General features: G+C 41.3%; 1 protein-coding gene across 3 annotated transcripts in view; it reads left to right on the top strand.

Annotated features, from left to right (window-relative positions):
• The window catches only part of CNTN4 (contactin 4), a 616,632-nt gene that overhangs the window by 224,794 nt on the left and 370,202 nt on the right, over window positions 1-21,636 (top strand). The window lies entirely within an intron of this gene.

Genomic DNA, 21,636 nt, shown 5'->3' with positions numbered 1-21,636 from the left:
TGCTGCTAAGTTGCTTCAGTCGTGTCTGACTCTGTGTGACCCCATAGATGGCAGCCCACCAGGCTCCCCCATTCCTGGGATTCTCCAGGCAGGAACACCGGAGTGGGTTGCCATTTCCTTCTCCAGTGCATGAAAGTGAAAAGTGAAACTGAAGTCACTCAGTCGTGTCCGACTGTTCGCACCCCATGGACTGAAGCCTACCAGGCTCCTCTGTCCATGGCATTTTCCAGGCAAGAGGACTGGAGTGGGGTGCCATTGCCTTCTCCCTGCTGTAGTTTCTACTTTACAGCAAAATGAATAAGCCACATATATACATATATCCCCTTCCTTTTCAACTTCCTTTCCATTCAGATCACCTCTACATTTTTGTCAACACTTAAAAAAAAAATTATGTATATACCTACTGGGTGTAAAGTGGTGCCTCATTTGGTATTTATTTCCCTAGTGTCGAGTGATGTTGAACATCTTTTTGTATGCTTATCTGCCATTTGTATATCTTTTTTTTCTTTTTCTGAGAAGTGTCTATTCAGATCCTTTGTCAGTTTTTAAAAAATTGGTTTCTCTTATCATTGTTAAGTTACAAGAATTTTTATATGTATTCTGAATACCAGCCTCTTACCAGATGTATGATTTGCAAATATTTTCTGCTGTTCTGTGGTCCATGATATTTTAAGTGCTTCATAAAGGTTAGCTATAATTATTATGTTTTAATCATCATATCTTCAAATCATCACTAGCCTTTTTTCAGTTTACCAAAATAGTCTCATTTATATTTTCTCTAAATGTATATATTTTCATGGTTATATTTTATGACCCTGTAGCTTTTGCTGTATTGATAGCACACTGAATTCCCTATGTGTGTTGGCCAAGTATTTCACACATTTCAGTAATTATCTGTGGAAGGCTTATAAATAACCTCAGTTACATGCTGGAAATTTTGCCTAGAGTAGAAGCATTTCAACTGTCAACCACCAACTCCTAAATTGCCTTTGAGGAAATGTTAACAATTGCTCAAATCCTACTTCAAGATGCCTTTTGGGTCAAGATCCCAAAAGTTTAGTGAAGAATAGTTCCTTCTCATTTGACAGCAGTTATTACTCAGGCAAAATAGTTTTATTTCACTCAATCTTTTTCAGACCATTAGCTTCAAGCACTTTAACCAATAGTTCTCAGTTGATTTCTCAAGAGTACAAAAGACTCAAAGGATAGTTGTAGTGTTTGAAATACATGTTCGTCTTAACTTTATTACTAAAAGAGAACAAATTCTCCCTAATTATTGTTTCCCTTATCACTTAAAACATTTTATTTTCACTTTTGCTACTTTAAATCCTCTGAAATACTCTAGAGACTTAGCCATAGTGAATATTTAGTTTTGAGGTTTTAATATGAGCTGAACATTTTTCTTTGGATGGACTGATGCTAAAGCTGAAACTCCAATACTTTGGCTACCTCATGCGAAGAGTTGACTCATTGGAAAAGACTCTGATGCTGGGAGGGATTGGGGGCAGGAGGAGAAAGGGATGACAGAGGATGAGATGGCTGGATGGCATCACCTACTCGATGGACATGGGTTTGAGTGAACTCCGGGAGTTGGTGGTGGACAGGGAGGCCTGGCGTGCTACGGTTCATGGGGTTGCAAAGAGTCGGACATGACTGAGTAACTGAAATGAACTGAACTGAGCTGAAACATTTTTACTTTGTGTCTTTAAATGTGGACACACACAGAGGTATGAAACGATAGACCCAGAATGAGTCAGGGATTTTAAATCCTGAATTCATGGATTGTCTTCAGGAAAGAGTGTCCAATAACCCTAGAAATTTTGTGTAAAAGTTTGTGTAGATGTCAATTCTGTCTTTCCGTCTTCTTTTCAATGTGTTCTGTGACTCAGAGAATGATAAGAACTGCCTACTGGACTAGATGGTGACTTGGCCCTGTCCACATCAGATTTTTTGTTTTTGTTTGGTCAGTCTATTTTTAAAATTAAATTACAAGCATAAGCTTGTCAGTGAATAGGTTTCTAATGAATTTAAGGGAGAAACTGTATTTGTCCTTGTTCATTATTGTATCTTCAGCATGTGGAACAGAGTACATGCTCAGAAAACACTCGTTGTATGAATGAGTAGATGAATGAATGAGTGGGAATGAATTCTTCTAAAGAGTGCCCTAGCATTAGTAAAAGGCTTTATAAAGACACCATTTTAAAATCAAATGAAAAGTCAATTTTCACAGAAAATTTAAAAGTTGACTTTCTTAATGGAATAAGCCTTATCTATTTCTTTCAAAAGATCTTCAAGAAGCAGCAGGTTCTGTTGTAAATAGTACTTGACCACCCATCAGGATATTTTGTATTCCGCACTGGTTCCCCTACATACCACTTAATAACGATTGCCATATTGTTTCCTTCCTTCACTAACTCATTCATCAGAGATGGATTAGGTACCTACCCTGTGCCAGAAAGAAAGAAAAAGTCTGGGAAACAAAGACCACATCAACTCAAATTCCTGTCTTCGAAGAACTTACATGCAATAGACAGAGGTGATAAAATATCATCATATTCTGGAAGTATTGTAGTATCCAAGAGGTTTGGGGAACAGGAGAAGAGGCTGTTTCCATGGAGGACATGTTTTATTGCCTGCCAAAAATAGAGGTATCTCATATTTTTGTTCCACATCATAGTACTTTTTTATGTCATTGAAATAGAAATGCCATGACATCAAAAGACAGAAACCAAAGGAATTCACATTTCTTTAATTCCTCTTAAAAAGAGACATTGCTTATATTCTTTTTAGCCCTTTCTGAAGATGACCTTCTTTGATTCAAAAGTATCCTAAGCATGAATGTTGACATCATTCATTCAGAAACCTAGGGAAAGATTAAAGATGGGTTGTGTGCAGCTTGCACTTGAGTGCTTATTGAATCATTCAGGCTACTAATTTTGGGAGGTGGAGGTGGGGGAATAAGAGGAGAAATATGTGCTGATCTACTTTATTATTTTTCTTGGGGCAAAAAAATGTGTATCCTTGGCAATATATATTCAGAAAATTGCTATTGCATCTGGACTGCTAAGGAAAAAGTACGTCTTCCTATCTACAAGAACATTAAAAAGTAACTAGAGTTGATTCTCTCCTTCGCATCTCCAACACCCTCCACCCCAAATCAGAGACTTTAAGTAGGAAATGTGTAGACATGTTGTGTTTCCTTCCTTGTATAGGACTCATTAAGTGTCAGGCATTGTTCTTAGCATTTCAAAAATATTAAGGCATTCTATACTCACAGATAACCCGATAACATATGCACTGCTGCTGCTGCTAAGTCACTTCAGGCGTGTCCGACTCTGTGTGACCCCATAGACGGCAGCCCACCAGGCTCCTCCATCCCTGGGATTCTCCAGGCAAGAACGCTGGAGTGAGTTGCCATCACTTTCTCCAATGCATGAAAGTGAAAATTGAAAGGGAAGTTGCTCAGTCATGTCCAACTCTTCACAACCCCATGGACTGCAGTCCACCAGCCTTCTCCGTCCATGGGATTCTCCAGGCAGGAGTACTAGAGTGGGGTGCCATCGCCTTCTCCAAACATATGCACTAGTATCTCACAAATGAGAAAGCAGAGACACAGAATCCAAGCAACTTGTTCAAGGTCATCCACAGGCAGAGCTCAAATTTGAACCCAGGTACTGTTGTCTGTGGGCTTCCTTGGTGGCTCAGATGGCAAAGAATCTCCCCGCAATGCAGTGGACTGGAATTCTATCCCTGGGTCGGGAAGAACCCCTGGAGGAGGTCACGGCAACTCACTCCATTATTCTTGCCTGGAGAATCCCAAGGACAAAGGAGCCTGGTGGCCTATAGTCCATGGGATCGCAAAGAGTCAATCACAACTGAAGCGACTTAGCCTGCCCACACTGTTATCTGAAGCCCATGCTTTTAATTCCTGTGCTATAAGTATTGTACAGGTTTTGGCATGGTCTACATGTGAAGATTGGTCAAGAATTGCAGTTTCCTAATCCCATGTGCATGTTTTGAGAGAGAAAAAGAAAAACACCTCATGATAGTGCCAGGATGCCCCAGGCTCCCATGTGGACTTTTTGTGTGTGTGTTTCACTTTGTTAGTCTGTAAAATGAGGATATAATCTCACTTTGTTAGTCCATAAAATGAGCAATGATACCAACTTTCACTTACACAGTGCTGGTTGGAGAATTGCCAGAAATATGGGAGAGGGAAGCTCTGAGACGGGTATAGCTGCTGCTGTCCCTGCTTGTCTCCTGTTACCGCTCCCTCCACCCCGGGGCTCCAGGTACTCTGGGTGTGTGTGTGAGGGGTGTGGGAGCAGAGAGTGGGGAGTGAGAAAGTGGGAAAGCATTTATTACACTAAGCACCTTCCTACTGCCTTAGGAGTTGTGCAGGCACTCCTGCCTCTGCTTGCAGTGTTTATCTCCCAAATACCCTTCTGGTTTGTTTCCTCGCTTCCTCTGCGTCTTGCGTCACGTCATCTTCCATAAGGGGCCTCACTGGCCTGTTTAAAATCTCAGTGCCCTGCCAGGACTCTGTGTCCTTCTCGTCTACTTCCCAACACTACTCACCTCTCAGCACGCTGTGTGAGTTGCCTCCCCAGCCCGGAGCAGGAGCTCTTTTAGGACAGTGTGTTGATTTACTTCTGTCTGTCCTCAACATGTTGATTGTCTGCCTCCTAGCTGAGACTCAGGAAATACTTGTCGAATGAATGAAAGATGTTCATCTGGTACCTCTCTCTGTCAGTTGCTTCTGCTTAGTTGCTGTATTGCTTAAGCAAACAAGTATTTTTTGTTATAAACGTAGAGAAGGTCAGGGTCACCCACCTCTCTGGTTACAGGTCTATGGCAAGGAATTTGGGCATCAGTTGTCAGTGAAATGAAGCAGAGAGGTGGATGACTTATTCAGAGGGTCCAACAACTTAATGGACAAGCTTTTTACCTTGTCTTTGGAAAGCCAAAGAATTGTTTTCCCCCTTCTTTTGATAAGCCTGTGAATTCAATTCAATGGCATTTTTTACTTCCATTTATCCCTTTACAGAAAGAATTTTTGCTTTTGTGTTTGCCCAAATCAGCGTGCATGCCACTTTACCTTATGACAGAATGACACAGAAAAGGCAGAATGGCCAATAATTAGATGTAAATTTTATGCTTGTCATTTTGAAAGGTTATGAATCCCCTCTTTTATTAAGTTTTCTATAGAGAATACTTTAGGACAAAATACCCTTTCTCTACATCAAAATGTTGGTAATTCCCCCAAAGAACTACTTTATAATTTGAAAGAATTAGTAACAAGTACAGCATATGATGAATACACTTACCCTTTCTGTTCTCTACTAAAAGGAAATAGGCTTTCACTTATTTTCTCCTGAACCAAAGTTTCAAGACTTAAATATTGACAAAATAGATTCCTTCCTTCCCTAAGGGATGACTCTGTCATTTTTCTCCACTATATTTCTAGGTAAAAACAGACTAACCCCGCTGTTATCTGAACAATAAACTGGAGGGAGCCTATGGTACTATGAAAAAATTCTACTGATAATCAACAAATCAAGATTCTGGTTAGAACTCCATCACTGAGTATCTGTGTGACCATTGAACCTCTGAAAATCTTTGTTTCCTCACCTCAAAAATAGAGTTGGATTAAAAATATGAAACCACTCACATTTAATGACACCATCCTTATTTGACATATTAACATCTCCTTTGTTACTTGTTGGGGGTTAATACGTAGAGGGCAGTTCTACTTTATATCATGGTGCTACTGAGTACTGGCTTCTAAGAGGAAGAAACCAATGAATCCTTGTTTTGCAACCTCTGATAAAGGTGGTTATCTCCAGGCATCTCTCTCTCCATCCCCGAGTGAGGAGGAGTGTCAGACCTGTCAATAGGGTTGTTGTAGGGTAAGTGAGACAAGGCCTACTAAGTATTTTTACTTTGCAACAGAGCCTGGCCTAATGATGTACTCAGTGACGGAGACTCATTTTCATTATTCTGTGTGTCTCTAAATAGGAGGCAGAGATATTACCTTTTGAGACAGGGAAGGTAGACGTTGACTTATGATTTCATAAGCATCTTTTTCTTGCCAAAACTCAGCTCATCTCTACCTAAGTTGATTGTGGTTATATTTATCCTTCTCTAGCAGGACTTCTGGATTCAGTCAGTGAGGGAGGTACAACATAAATCTGATTTGGGTTTTCTTACCAACTTTCTATTAAAATACCAATGTCCCATTGAGAAGACTCATGCCTGGAACCCACTGCCTGCCATAAGCTTAATCTTAATTTTTTTCTCCTTCTCAGCTTCATCAGGAACACCATGATAGCCTTGTTTCCTAAGCAACAATATGAAAAATAGCTAAAGTACCTACACACCAGAAAGAGAAGCATACGAAATTCAAATTTAGTAGATCTTTCCTGTTAGGAATATGTTGTTCCAGTTTTGCTTGAACAGTTCTCAGATTACTCACTTTCACGCTCCCTGGTATATATCTCTATATAATGACACATTCACTATGTGCCAAATTAAAAACCTGAACCATTTAAGGAAAGACAGACATGGGGTACTTCAGCTGCCAAAGAGACAGGTGCAAAGGTTCATGAATATTCCTTGAAAAGCTGCGGTGCATGTAACATGAAAGTGCTGCCTGCAGGCATTCCGTGTTCAAGCAATTTAATGTCAGGGAAGGTGGTGGGAAACTTGGGGTGTCATTGAGGGGATAATAATACCAGGAGTTCACCCCAGAAGAGCATAAGCAGATGGTCTCTAAGAAAGTGTGAAATTATGACTGAGTGCAGCAAAGACAACCTCAACTTTTTGGCCATACATTTTTTGTTTTTTGTTTTTGTTTATTTAGTTGAAAAGGAGAATGTGTTAGCTGTGGGAGGCTCAGAACTGGGGAAAGTGCACTGTTTCTCCCAGCCACACAGAGGCTTGGACAGACCTGGATGACAGTATTCTTGAGACATGATGAGGAAAGCATCAGGTGCCAAAACAGGTCTGATATAATCATTGACACCTCCCATTGCACACAAGGATTTATTCCCATTTACTTTTTGGATGGGAGATACTCTACTCACCCAGGACATACAAGAGAGGTAGTTCCAGCATTTGACCTGAGAATCATACACCTTATCAATTGTAGCAGCCACCTGGGGATTGAAGCAGCCTACCATCATTGCTGATGTTCCCTCGGTTTTCTTTTTCAAATGGTGACTCATGACTGTAGATCTCTTGCATGTGAATAATATGCATATACGTGTGCCCCACCTCCAAATCTCTTCAGTCAGAATTTGGGGAGAAGAATGTAGTTCTGTATTCATTTTTAACTGGCCTAGGAGTATCTTTCTACACACAAAGAATACATAAATGCACATTAGGACTATTACCACTGTTTTAGGTTAATTATCTTTTCAAAAGTTCACCGTGAAAGTATATGAATTCTAGCTGGAAGTTTAGAGCTTAGGAAATGATTACCATACAGTTTCTTATTGGTTTCCAGTAAGAAATAGTGTCCTGTGATGGGGAAAGATATGGGAAAAACAAGTTTTGATACCATTTGTTGTTGTTGTTCGATTGCCCAGTCATGTCTGACTCTTTGTGACCCCATGGATTGCAGGACACCAGGCCTCTGTGCCCCTCACAGTCTCCCAACGTTTGCCCAAGTTCATGTCCATTGCATCGGTGATGCTATCCATCCATCTCATCCTCTGACTCCCTCTGCTCCTTCTGCTCTCTATCTTTTCCTGCATCAGGGTCTTTTCCTCTGGTTTGGCTGTTCACATTAGGTGACCAAACTACTAGAGCTTCAGCTTCAGTATCAGTCCTTCCAGTGAGTATTCCGGGTTGATTTCCTTTAAGACTGACTGATCTCCTTGTAGTGCAAGGGACTCTCAGGAGTCTCCTCCAACACTAATTTGAAGGCATCAGTTTTTTGGTGCTCTACCTTCTTTACAGTCCAGCTCTCACAACCATGTGTGGTCACTAGGAAGACCATAGCCTTGACCATATGAACCTTTGTTGGCAGAATGATGTCTCTACTTTTCAATACACTGTGTAGGTTGGTCGTAGTTTTCCTGCCAAGCTATCATATGTATCCAGAAACCAGGGCACAGTTCAAAGGAGGAGACCTCTAGGGAGCAGTTGATCATAGGAGTGACAAGGTGAAGGTTGAGGCATAAAAATAAACATTAGGTCCACAGAGAGAAGATTTTGTCTACCACATTGTTGAAGGGCCTGTTTGTGTGCATTTTCACATACATGTGCATGTAGAGAATTGTCAAAAGGAAATAGAAGAGAAAGAAGACCAATAACATGCATTAAGCCACTGAATAAATTGACATGCACTGTCTATGAATACAGTTTCAATTAGGAGTCATTTAGCTGCAGATGATAAAATTCAGCTCAGATTGGCTAAAATAAAGGCAGTCATTTGCTCATATACCTGAGCATCTTAGGGATAAGCCTTGCTTTGGACAGAAGTGACTTCAAAGCTCAAAGAATATCACTGAAGCTGTATCCTTTGGCTTTGTTTTAGCATCATTGATTTCTTTACGCTTTCTATGTGGGGGTCTTTGGAAGTTCCAGGCTTCTTCCCACCAAGCATTTCAAGGCTGTAGAGGTATTTTTGCCCTAGGAATATCTGAGATATTTAGAGCTATCTAGTGGAGAAGGAAGTGGTAACCCACTCCAGTGTTCCTGCCTGGAGAATCCCGGGGACAGGGGAGCCTGGTGGGCTGCCGTCTCTGGGGCCGCACAGAGTTGGACACGACTGAAGCGACTTAGCAGTAGCAGCCAAAATCTATCAGTTATATTCATATGTGTTTCTAGTCTCTTCTTTGTTCTCTTAAGTAAATAGTGATGTATTTAAACATTAAGAGTTAGCTATAGTGAAGCACAGAGGTTTTTAGGACAAAAACTATCTGTGATAATGTAATAGGGGAGACATCTTATATTTCCCAAAATCCAAAGAATTTTACAACACAGAGTGGGCCCTATTGCACCATGAATTTTAGTTAATAGTGCTGTATCCATTGGCTTATTTGTTATAACACATGTGCCACATAGAGCAAGATGTTAATAGTAGAAACTGTGAGCAAGGGAGAAAGGATATATGAAAACTTCATGTACTTGCTTTTTTTTTTTTTTGGACTTTAATTGGTTACCAATATTGTGTTGGTTTCTGCTATATAACAAAATGAATCAGATGTGAGCTCAGTCACTCAGTTGTGGCTGACTCTTTGTGACCCCATGGACTGTAGCCTGCTAGACTCCTCTGTCCATGGAATTTTCCAGGCAAGAATACTGGAGTGGGTTGCCATTTCCTTCTCTAGAATCAGCTACATATATACATATATCCCCTTCTTCATGAGCCTCCCTTCTACCCACCCCTCCCCATCCCACACATCTAGATCATCACAAAGCACCAAGCTGAGTGCCAGCTCAATTTTTCTGTAATGCTAAACTTATTTTAGAAACTAGTCTATTAATTATGGAGAAAGGAATGGCAACCCACTCCGGTATTCTTGCCTGGAAAATTCCATGGACGGAGGAGCCTGGTAGGCTACAGTCCATGGGGTTTCAAAGAGTCAAACAAGACCGAGCGACTTCACTTTCAGACTCCATGAGAGATGGTCAGTTCTCTTATTTGGAATAGGTCAGTGCATCTCTATCCTGTTTAAACATGAGTAGTTAATTAATAGGGGGCTTCCCCCCGTGGCTCAGAGGTAAATAATCTGCCTGCAGTGCAGGAGATGCAGGAGCCAAGGGTTCAGTCCCTGGGTTGGGAAGATCCCCTGGAGGAGAGCATAGCATCCCACTCCAGTATTCTTGCCTGGAGAATCCCATGGACAGAGGAGCCTGGCGGGCTGCAGTCATAGGGTCCCAAAGAGTCCGACACGACTGAAGCCACTAAGCACCGCACAGCATAACATAGCGCAGTACATTATTAAGAGAGATTATTTTCTGAAGACAAAGGGAGAAGAAACGTCTCCTTTCCCTTCATCATAAAAGATAACTTGAACCTCTTTAGACCTGTCCATGTCAACTCCCACCCCGACCCCAACTTTTAAAACTTCGGGCTTTGGTGAAAGCCTAGAAGCAAGGTCCAGTGATCGCAGTTCTTAGAAATGTGACTGGATGAGTCACTGCTTAAACCTCACTTTTCTCAGCTGATAGTGGAGACAGGTCTGCAATCACATAGTATTCCCTTGGAGACCCCTGATCCAGCGACCTGATCAATGATGACCTGAGGCCTCTATTTAAAATTTTTTCTTAATCTGTTTTCTTTACAGTCACTGACAGTGTATTGTATTTCTGTGTTGATTCGTTAAAAGCAGAAATTAAACCCTGGAGACACCATATTCCCATCTCTGGAATAAGGCCTAAATTTGACAAGAGCCAGTTTAATGGATGAATTATTATTAGTCAACTGATAGCCATATTTAGAGGAATGAAAGAGGCTGGGATAAATTCAGGGAATGGCAATATGTATGGCTGGAAATTTTCTTAGGCTCCAAAATCACTGAGGATGGTGCCTGCAGCCGTGAAATTAAAATACGCTTGCTCTTTAGAAGAAAAGCTATGACAAACCTAGACAGCATATTAAAAGGCAGAGACATCATGTTGCTGGCAAATGTCCGTATAGTCAAAGCTATGGTTTTTCCAACATGGTTTTTCAACTCTCAGGATTTGAGAGTTGAACTACAAAGAAGGCTGAGCACCAAAGAACTGATGCTTTCAAATTGTGGTGTTGGAGAGGACTCTTGAGAGTTCCCTAGACTGCAAGGAGATCACACCAGTCAATCCTAAAGGAAATCAACCCTGAATATGCATTGGAAGGACTGATGCTGAAGCTGAAGCTCCAATACTTTGGCCACCTGATGTGAAGAGCCTGACTCATTGGAAAAGACCCTGATGCTGGGAAAGACTGAGGACAAGAGAAGGGGGCAACAGAGGATGAGATGGTTGGATGGCATCACCAACTCGATGAGCATGAGTTTGAGCAAACTCTGGCAGACAGTGAAGGGCAAGGAAGCCTGGTATGCTGCAGTTCATGAGGTTGCAAAGAGTTGGACAGGACTTAGTGACCAAACAACAGCAGTGATCAGAAGCAGAATAAATCTTGGAATGGAAAAGTGCAAGTTTGGCTAGAGAGTTGGGAAGTGTTCCTGGCTTCAGTCCATAACTGCCTGTGACCTCTCATTATTGCCTGACTCATTTTTGCCCTGGTGGGGAGGCCCCAACCCAGGAGAGCTTTAGCTCCTAGTGAACTGATATCTGAAGCTGGGCATCCTGGCTACCTCTTTCCAGGCTCAAAAGCCCAAGAAACCTTCATCCTGATTGGGTGGAGGCCATCCACTTGCAAACAAGCAGCAACAAGGAGCTCACAACACTAAATGACTGTAAAGTCAGTACCTACTGGCCTCAGCCTAGCTATAAAGTCCTCTGCTGACTATTTTTGTAGGAACAGAGCGAGTCCAGAAAGCAACCAAATGCTCGTCTTTGTGGGGTTGGGATTTGAACACTTGGGAGATGCTGGGTCAGTGAAGGTGGGCAAAGCTTAGAACTGCATCGGTCCTCAGTGGAAGGGGGAGGGGGTGCCAAGGACCCGAAGGAAGGTGGAGAAATAAGATGATGCTGTCCTGAAATGCAGCCAAGAGAAACTGTGTAGGTGGGAAAAGCAGGCCGACAATGGTACATTTCCATCAAATGTGATGATGTTAAAAAATAGTCTATTGATTAGAAAAACAAAGTTAACTTTACTTATCTGAGTATTGTCTGTCTGTCCTTCTAGAACAAACCCTCCTGAGGGCAGGATGGCGTCGTCTTTGTGCACTGTACGTCCTCTACGTGAAACCTTGAAAGTGATGTATAGTACAGGCCCACGAATGCTAATCAGCAACTGTTTGGGTCAAAAATGTTTAATTAAGAATCCTTCTGATTTTAGAAAAGAAATGTGGTCCACATAACATGCCCAGTATTATATAACATCTCCAGCTGAACCTGGGTCAGCATTCCATAATTGAACACATTTGAACTCTGTAGCAAAAAATATGAATATTCATGCTAAGTTATATATAGCCTCTCATAAGTTCAGGTCAGTTTTGCCTCCAGTTGAGTTACAGAATATTTGCATTTGTTGAAAATTTATTTTTCTTTTTGTACCTGGGGCTTGACATCACAGTCACCCAATTACTTTTTTTTAAATTCAAGTATAGTTGGTTTGCAGTGCTGTGCCAACCTCTGCTGTACATGTACAGAAAAGTGACTCAGTTTTACACACATATGCACTTTTTTTTAATATTCTTCTCTGTTGTGGTTTATCCCAGGAGATTGGATATGCTTCCCTGTGCTATGCAGTAGCACCTTGTTGCTTATCCATTCTAAGCATCTAGCAACCCCAAATGCCCAGTGTTTTTTTTTTTTGTTTGTTTGTTTGTTTTTTAAGGAGTAATGAATCCATTGTTCCTGTAATGGGTTAGAATGTGAGGTTAGGGTCAGAGTAGAATGTGTTGACTCCTACAAATCCTTCCCTCCAGCAACATGGAATTTTTCTAATCAGAGACCATTTGTATCTCTTCACGCTTGCCCACCTCCCCATCATTGCTAAGCTCTGGCATGATGTACGATCAGGTCTTTGTTATGTCTGACATGATATGTGGTAGCAGCAGCATTATTTTGTTAACCAGAGAACAAAGAAAAAGTAGAGTTTACGTCTTGTTCAGATTTTCTTTTGCTTTCTGCTTTCACACATATATCTTCTGTCAATAGACTTCTCTGCTTCTTGCTGTTTAAAAGCGCTGATTTGAGGGGGTTAAAATAAGGAAGATGAAAGCAAGGAAAAATGAAAGAAGCGTCTTATACTTTAAGCAGGAATTTCTGTCTCCTCTGATATCTGTTTTGCCTCTCCTCCATTCAACTGAACCACTAAATAGAACCAAATGGAATAACTAGTCAATAAAAATGCTGTGTGGCAGCTGATTTCACACAAAGGCCCTTGTGTGGGGCCTTTGAACGTCCCTCACTATTTATTTAATAAAAATGAACAACACTACATTGTATTTGTAATGATAGTTTGACAGCTGTCCCATCATCATTTCTACAATCAGTGATTTAATTTTAAAGGAATTCTCACGCTCAGGAAAATCACTGTTACAAGATTTCATTTGTTTCTGAATTTCCTTAGGTTACAGCCCATACGTTTTGTGAGTAATCTGGACCCACAGAGATGCTGCTGAACTTAGGGCTTTTAGCCATAATGATTTTCTGTGATCATCAGAAAGGCTGGATGGAGGAGATGGCACACAACCAACCAAACCTAGTGGTGGTGTTCCCATGTGGAATAATTGGTTCTCCTCACTGGGCTTCCACCTTGAAAAAGAGAAATGGGACCATGATTCTAGAGCATGCCCAACAAACCAGCTTACCAGGACTACGTGTTCCTTGTCGCCAGTGGCATGGCTTTGCTTTGCTGTGCAATCCAATAAGACAGTGTGTTCCCCTTAATTACTTACACACACACACAGGCACACACAGACACACATACAGCGTTTACTCCCTGGATTGGTCAAGGGCTCTGCAGAAAGCAGAGTAAAAGACATAACACAGCAAAGCCACTGTGGTTTGCATCAGGATGCTTCTGAGCATGCATAATGCAGCCGACTACCTGTCCTCCAGATGTGACCCAGATAAAACTCACTTCTAAGCCCATGGGCTTGTGTTCTGAGCTCATACTCAAGGCCTTGTGTTCTACATTAGATTTCCTAGAGTTTGCTTTCCCAGTTGAGACTGCCAGTGAAGTGTGTCTGCCCAAGACCAGGTGTTTAATCAGACAGCCAGTTTGGTGTCAGAGGAAGACTGACTGTATATTATGGGCCTGGACTCTTGGCTGCTGTGAGGGTACTTTCTACCTGCCATGAGGATGAAGGGCCTAAACAGCCCTCAGGTGCAACACCTGAGAATGCCACAGCAATTACAAGTAGAAATGAACCGATATGTTTAGTTTTGAGGATGAAATCATAGTACTGCTTGTGTGTCCTTTCCCAGCAGAGTTGTGTCACTGAGTTTGCAAAAGATGAAAAATATTTCCAGCGAAAGAGAAGCACATTGACCAAAGGGCTACGCTTGCAAGACACAACCTTTCACCCACCCTACATGGTTGCTACAGAGTGATCTAGCGCATGGAACAAAACTCTGCAGGGTTGTTTTTCTTCATTGGTGTCCGTAATTGGTCTAGGGCTGAAAGTCATCTGTGCTCAATTCATAATTGAAGGTACTAGTTTTCCAGCTGCAGAATGTGCAGTAATGAACAGAGGGTGCTGAGCTCTGATAATAAAAATCCAGTAGGTCTGACAGGGGTTCAAAAGTCTGTCTTTTATCAAGCACCCCCAGGTAAGATGATACTGATACATGAGGTTACTAGGCCATGCTTTGAGGAATCATTATTTTAAAGCTAGCTTGACTTTTTTTTTTTTAACTAAGTCATCTTCTATGAAATATTTACCCTGAATTCCTCCCTGCTGTCTGGTATGGCTCAGCCCCTTAATGACTTTCCTCCCAATCTCAGTTACCTGTTCACAGGTGCCCTATAAAAATATCTATATTTAGCATCAGTGGATTTTTCTAAGCCCCCCTTGCTTGCTCCTGTATGCATGTTATCTTGTGCTGACCTTTCGCTTGGAATCGAATTTGCTCTACTCTTACTCCTAGGGACCTGATACTCAGACCTCTGTCCTGCTTCCTGGCATCTCAGAAACCTTCAGACTTTTCCCGTCCGTTCCCAGGAGCCCAGTCTGGCTCCCGGTAGCCTAAAAGAGTAACATCCTTTTTCAAAGAGAGAATTTTAGGGACATCTGGGGACTTTGGTTTTTCCAGTGGTCATGTATGAATGTGAGAGTTGGACAGTGAAGAAAGCTGAGTGCTGAAGAATTGATGCTTTTGAACTGTGGTGTTGGAGAATACTCTTGAGAATCCCTTGGACTACAAGGAGGTCCAGCCAGTCTATCCTAAAAGAGACCAGTCCTGGGTGTTCATTGGAGGGACTGATGCTAAAGCTGAAACTCCAATACTTTGGCCACCTGATGCGATGAGTTGACTCATTGGAAAAGACCCTAATGCTGAGAAGGATTGAGGGCAGGAGGAGAAGGGGACAACAGGGGATGAGATGTCTGGATGGCATCACTAACTCGATGGACATGGGTTTGGGTAGACTCTGGGAGTTGGTGATGAACAGGGAGGCCTGGCGTGCTGCGATTCATGGGGTCGCAAAGAGTTGGACACGACTGAGCGACTGAACTGAACTGAACTGGGGACTTTGGGGACAGGAATGGGTCAAATTAATTCAAAGAATAAATAGAATAGAGAGTGAAATCATTTATGTCCCCAAACTACATCTAAAATAAGTGACATCTAGCTATTACTTAATCTGCAGCTTTGAGATATCAGTAATTTTACTCACATCTAATGGTAGAGTGTTGTTTTATTACTGTTTTTTTATGTATGTATGTGAAAGTTGCTCAGCGGTGTCCAACTCTTTGCAACCCCATGGTCTGTAGCCTGCTAGGCTCCTCTATCCACAGGATTTCCCAGGCGAGAATACTGGAGTGGGTTGCCATTCCCTTCTCCAGGGGATCTTCTGGACCCAAGGATCAAACCCAGGTCTCCTGTACTGCAGGCAGATTCTTAACCATTTGAGCTACTCTTAGAATATCATTTTACTTTTAGATGAAAATCAGTTTTGTTTCCATTACAGATATAGTGCAGTTTTAGTCTGTGATCTGGAAAAATACATTTAATATTAAATAATCTCTTCTAATTTAAATTCTATGACTCTGCATCTCTTTCAGTAGTCTAAAACTTTGAAGAGTAACCCTGGCACTACATTTTATTTCTGGAATGCTTACAAGGAGGTTACAGGAAGAAGCTGACTTACATACATTGGTTTTGTCTCCCCACAAAAAAATGGATTCTAAAAAGAAAAGAATCAAATGCAAAAGGAGTTTGAGAATCACTGGCAGTGTTTTTTAGTAACTGTTAAATCTTTGATGAGCAAAAAGAGAGAAAGATTAGGAGTAGCCTGATCTTGAACCTAAATAAGTTTCTGGTCATGAAATCTCTGGTAGTTCAGACGGTGAAGAATCTGCCTTCAATGCAAGAGACCCAGGTTCTATCCCTGTATTGGGAAGATCCCCTGGAGGAGGAAATGGCAACCCACTCCGGTATTCTTACCTGGAGAATCCCCATGGACAGAGAAACTTTGCAGGCTACAGTCCATGGGGTCACAGAGTCGGACATGACTGAGCAACTAACCCTTTCAACTTTCTTGAAATCTTTACTCTTTACTGAAAATCCAGACATTCTCCTCTCTTTGTTGAAACATGAAAGGAGGGTTTCTTTAACATAGATCTTCTCTCTTTTGTGTAAAAATATCCCTTTTATTCTGAAACAGGTCCAGGACAGTTTCTGTGGAATAGACTTTGGGATCATGGGTGGTATACTAGAAGTAACCTAGTGACTGGTTGGCAATTAGTTGCCAAGGAGAGGAGAACCCAGAAAATCAGAATGTATAGGTATCAGCATTTGCACTAAAATCCCCAAGCTGGGACTGAGATTAGGGATCTGGAATCTTTGAAGTTATATCTGAGCTTCTGGCCACCAGTCTGCTTCCCCTGTCCTTTTTAACCTTGATTTTTTAGAATTCCTGGAAGCATGAAAGGTCATTACCTTCTGCTTCTCTTAGAGATCCCTAAAAACAGTGTCAGCTCATTTCTCTAACTTCTCTAAGGCAGCAGGGCACCAGTGTGACTTTTCACTTATTTGTAATCCCAAAATGAAAACATCATTCCCAATAGGCTGTCATTTAAATAAGATGAGATTCATTACATATAAAGCCATGAAATGAAAAGACACTTGCTGCTTGGAAGGAAAGCTATGACAAAACTAGGCAGCATATTCAAAAGCAGAGACATCACTTTGCCGACAAAGTTCCATCTAGTCAAAGCTATGATTTATCCAGTAGTCCTGTACAAATGTGAGAGCTGGACCATAAAAGAAGGCTGAGAACTGAAGAATCGATGGTTTCAAATTGTGGTGCTGAAGAATGCTCTTAAGAGTCCTTTGGACAGCAAGGATATCAAACCAGTCAACCCTAAAGGGGTCAATCCTAAATGTTCACTAGAAGGACTGGTGCTGAAGCTGAAGCTCCAATACTTTGGCCACCTGATGTGAAGAGCTGACTCACTGAAAACAACACTGATGCTGGGAAATACTGAGGGCAGGAAGGGAAGAGGATGACAGATTATGAGATGGTTGGATGGCATCACCAACTCAGTGGACTTGAATTTGAGCAAACTCAGGTAGACAGTGAAGGACAGGGAAGCCTGGTGTGCTGCAGTCCATGGGGTCACAAAGAGTCAGACACAACTTAGTGACTGAACAACAACAACAATGGCAAGAATGTTGTGTGTATTTGTTGTGGATAAAGTTTTACTACAGGGTGGTAGATTAGTGGGGCTCCCTGAGGACGCCTCTTCTTTGTCAATGTGGTGCAGCCCTGGGTGTTCTCACAGTTAGCTTCTTGAATTCAACAATGAGTGTTCTCAGGAGGGGTTCTTTTATACAGCTTTAGTCCCTGACTTTGAGAGATCCATCATTTTCTTTGTGTGGATCCATTTTATAGTTTTCTGTTCTTGGCTGCTTACCTCACAACCGTTAGTCATGTGCTAAAATTCCCTCTCTAAGTATTTTCACGCAAGATTTAGTTAGTTAGATTTTGCTCAAAAGAGAAAGTCTAGAGGTGAGTGCAAAGCCAATGTTGGTTGATGTTCTGCTCTTAGGAAATGGAGATCTAGGATCTGAAGGGTCTGTATTAGTAGTTCTCAGATTTTAGTGTACAAAAAATCCCTTGGAGAACTAAGTTAAAAGATTCATAGATGCCGGATTTTTCAGGTGTAGTCAGCCTGGACTGGGGTTTTGAAAAATAAGCATGCCATGATTACAATACAGGTGGCACAAAGTCTAACGTTGAGGTGTCTCTTTTCCTCTTGTTTTCTGAGTTGCTCCTTTCCCTCGCTAGGCTGATGATCATGGCCATTCGACTGCTTATATAGAACAACTTACTATGATAAATGAAAAGGTGAACTTGTCAGGTTTGAATGGTGAATGCAAAGTCTTTTGGCGAATGCAGAGTCTTGTATATAATCCTTCAAGCCACTGAAAAGTCACTTTGTGACTACAACACACAGAACAAGCTCAAGTGATGCCTTGCTCCGTCTTTCATCTGAGAATGTCACTCTCAGGGTGGTTTAACCCAGGCACCTCAATGTTTGGGGAAAGTAAAACAACTCTTTAACTTATTTTTTTCCTCAAAGACTAGTAACCCTGATTTTAAAGCTATTAAAGTTAGGATATCTGTTTTTTATACCTGGATTGCAACTTTCTAAAATCTCCCCCTCTCTCTTTGTGAAACCCAATAGTTCATGCTTGAGGCAGTGAATTTCTTTAGATGAAAACTGAAATGCCAGTCCCTTTATACTAATGTTAATTTCTAGGCAGTGAGCTTGGTTAACCAAGAGAAAATAAAAACTTTAGATGAAATGTGTTATTTATAGTGAATGCAAAGCATCATTATTATCAGTTCTTATTACAAAATACACATAAAAATATCCTTTTTGTTATTTAAATATGGCATGGATACATTGAGAAATAGTACAGATGTTAATCCACAGCCTCTCAGCTGCATCCTGGATAATCATTATTATGTTTTATTCTTATTTGGAATTACTAGTAATAGACTGTATTTCTCTATGAAATTCAAATCAGGGAACACCAATGAATTGAGATGATTGATATTTATATATATATATATATATATATATATATATATACACACACACATAATTTTGGAATTGGAGCGATAGAAATATATCTCTCTTAGAAAATAATCTACCCAGCTTGATGCTGTGTTAGTGATCTTGATGATCACTTAACAAGATACGCTAAAAATTCATATAATTCTTTGAGATTGAATTGCACCGACCCTTGACCAGTATCTAAATTTGTTTTGAAAATAACTATGTCATTGTTGAAAATCTGAAAGGTAAATATGTAGAATTTGAAATATCTGACTTTAAACCATGAGTATTTAGAAAGATACAAATTTGTTTACTTTTATTCCATGCTTTTATTATGTGTTCTTTGAAAAATTCTGTTTTTGTTGTTTGAATCTCTCATTAGCATGAGATTGTATACATGGACTAAGGAGAGATGATGGTGGTGGTAATAAATTCATGACATTTTTGAATGAGGATGTCATGTGCATCTGTATTTATGGGAAGATATTCATGACTTCCGGAGAAGGCAATGGCACCCCACTCCAGTACTCTTGCCTAGAAAATCCATGGATGGAGGAGCCTGGTGGGCTGCAGTCCATGGGGTCGCTAAGAGTCGGACACGACTGAGTGACTTCACTTTCACTTGCCACTTTCATGCATTAGAGAAGGAAATGGCAACCCACTCCAGTGTTCTTGCCTGGAGGATCCCAGGGACAGGGGAGCCTGGCGGGCTGCCGTCTATGGGGTCGCAGAGTCGGACACGACTGAAGTGACTTAGCAGCAGCAGCAGCATTCATGACTTCTTCCTCATCCTAGCTAGTGTAGAAGCACTGACTGACTCCAGTGGTATATTTCATAGATGAGAAGATTGAAGCATAGAGGGACTAGGTGATCCTCCGTAGTTCATAGAGTTAGCTGACAAAAGGCATTGAATCTTGGTTCCTAGTCTTTCTGAATCCATATTCTGCTTGTTCTCTCAACAAGGTCAGAGGCTGTCCCTAATCCTCTAAAATAAAATACCATTCAGTTTGATTTTCTTGAGTCCTTAATTTTTCTTCTATCCTAACCTCAACATGCGAAGTTTTAAAGCCTGGATTTAAAGCATTAAAAGAAGTCACCTTATCATGTTTCACCTAGATGCCCAACTCTGCTTTCTACTTTTTCCTCAGTCCTGGTTCACCTGAATGAATTCAGTCTCATCCTATCACCTATCAACAGGAGGCTGGTTATTAAGGTCTTCCAGGATCACAGTTGTAATTCACATCCATCCAAATAATCACATATAAGGGGAAAACGGATTGCCAGCTATAGGGTGCTATTCAGTATCACTTACATCATAGCCACTGGCTCTTCTGTCTCAAAATTTGTTAGGCAGTGCTTAAGTCAGCTGGCTAAACATTAAAAAGTGAAAAATACTTCAGATAGAGCAATCCTTATGGACCATGTTTGATGTTTAAGCTAGTGTAGTTGATAACACGAAACAAGCAGAAATGGATAAGATACAGCCATGCTGTCCAGAAGCTTACAGCTCAAAGAAGGGGAAAGAAAGATCCAAATGCATGTAATACACAAAGATGTGTCCACAGAGAGATATAATTTATAAATCATATGGTTAAAGGAAGACCTGAGGGTCTAAAAAAACCTTCTAGGGAAAAAGAAATGAGATTGTAAAGAATGAAAGCCACTTTCCTGGTATGGACAGTGTTGCTGAAACTCTGTTTATCAGTGCAGAATAGGAACATAGAGACTAAGTACACTGCTGCTTCTCATTATTAATATATCTACGATATGATTGTTTGCTTTCAAGTATGATATCCCCTTAACAGAGCAGAGATGTTTTAACTTTGTGACATTAGACAGGCTTCTAGGGTGACAGAAGCACGAAAGGCAGGTAGGAGGCACAAAATGTGAGTTTTAATGTTTTGCCCGGCCAAAGCAGCCCCAACAGGCTAATGCCTTCAAAGTTGTGTGACCCTCCTTGCCCACCGGAGGGGTAGTGAGGAGTCTCATAGTGTTCAAGCAACAGGGTGTGATCAACTCATGGACGATCCTGGGATTGGTTGGCATCAAGGTGAAGTTTCAAGCATCATCAACTTTCTGATTTGATGCAGTCTAGGGTCTTTGTTTTTTAGTTTCCATCTAGTAGGGGTCTGCTTCGTATAAAAACAACTTGGAATGAGTGTCAGGTCTTTATCTATATCTTTAAGGAAACTGGAAGTTCAGTGACTCTGTTGTGCAGCAGCTGTATAGTCTGGATTATTACCAGTTCCCCAGACCAACAGCTATTCTCTTTCTATATCTTCACGTTTCTCAATCATTAACTGTTGAGTCATGTGTGTGCATGCATGCTAAGTCACTTCAGTTGTGTCTGATTCTTTACTACCCTATGAATTATAAATGGCCAGGCTCCTCTGTCCACGGGATTTCCTAGGCAAGAATACTGGAGTGGGTTGCCATGCCCCACTGCAGGGGATCTTCCTGACCCAGGAATCAAACCCATGTCTGTTGCAGCTCCTGCGCTGGCAGGCAAAGATGGGACTGGTGAATAAACAACTCGCCTTTCAAAGCAGAAAATGCAGGAGATGTGGGTTTGGTCCCTGGATTGGGAAGATCCCCTGGAAAAGGGAATGGCAACCCACTCCAATGTTCTTGCCTGCGAAATCCCATGGACAGAGGAGCCTGGCGTGCTACAGCCCATGGGCATGACTAAACATGAATGCACACAGGCTCTTTCTTCAAAAGACAAGGACACAGGGCCTTGTGCAAGGTTTCAGTGATGAGGTGTGTTTTGACCAATATT

Source organism: Capra hircus, chromosome 22 (genome assembly GCF_001704415.2).
Source record: "Capra hircus breed San Clemente chromosome 22, ASM170441v1, whole genome shotgun sequence".
In the NCBI taxonomy this organism is placed as follows: Eukaryota; Metazoa; Chordata; class Mammalia; order Artiodactyla; family Bovidae; genus Capra; species Capra hircus.
This window is presented reverse-complemented; position numbering and strand designations above follow the sequence as displayed.